We start from the raw sequence: 641 nt of genomic DNA on the forward strand, positions 1-641 counted from the left end.
ACCGCTGTCCTGTCTGCTATGCGGGGCATCAGGCACCGATGAGCAGTAGAAAATGCGCTTGTTACTTGGCAGAGGAGCAGATTGGGTAGTTGAATGTGTTTCTGATTTCTTCAAATAACTCAAGTGTTTCATTTTGAAACGAGAAAAATATCCCTAAGTGCCTGGCATGAGAGGACATGGGTTTTATTTTGGGATTGTTGTCAGAGACCTCTGTGCTAAGTTTGTTGCTCAAAAGAAGTTGATGTAACTGAGGAAGATCTTAAGGCAGCGAGACTCTCATAGTTAGACCTTAATGAAAATTGTGAGGTGGACGGGAGGTTACACCAAGCTTGCAGTCAAAGGATTATTGGGTATTTTCTTACCAAAATACATTGTAGTTATTTTTGCAGCTCTCTTCCCACTTTACATGTTTCTTCTTGTACAAAAAGAAACTTTACACGTTTCTTCTTATATAAAACTGAGAAATCTTGTAGGAAAGACCAAAGTCCTTATCTTGTTTACATGATGTGTTTCTTGTCTCAGGACCATCTGTAGTCAAGATGTCACCATCCATATGTGTACGAGAGATAACAAGTAAACTGAAAGATGGTCCTGTGTTTACTGCTTACTGCTCACTGAATCAGGATTCAGTTTTTCCTGCT

This window comes from Pterocles gutturalis, unplaced genomic scaffold (assembly GCF_000699245.1).
Source record: "Pterocles gutturalis isolate BGI_N339 unplaced genomic scaffold, ASM69924v1 scaffold5158, whole genome shotgun sequence".
In the NCBI taxonomy this organism is placed as follows: domain Eukaryota; kingdom Metazoa; phylum Chordata; class Aves; order Pterocliformes; family Pteroclidae; genus Pterocles; species Pterocles gutturalis.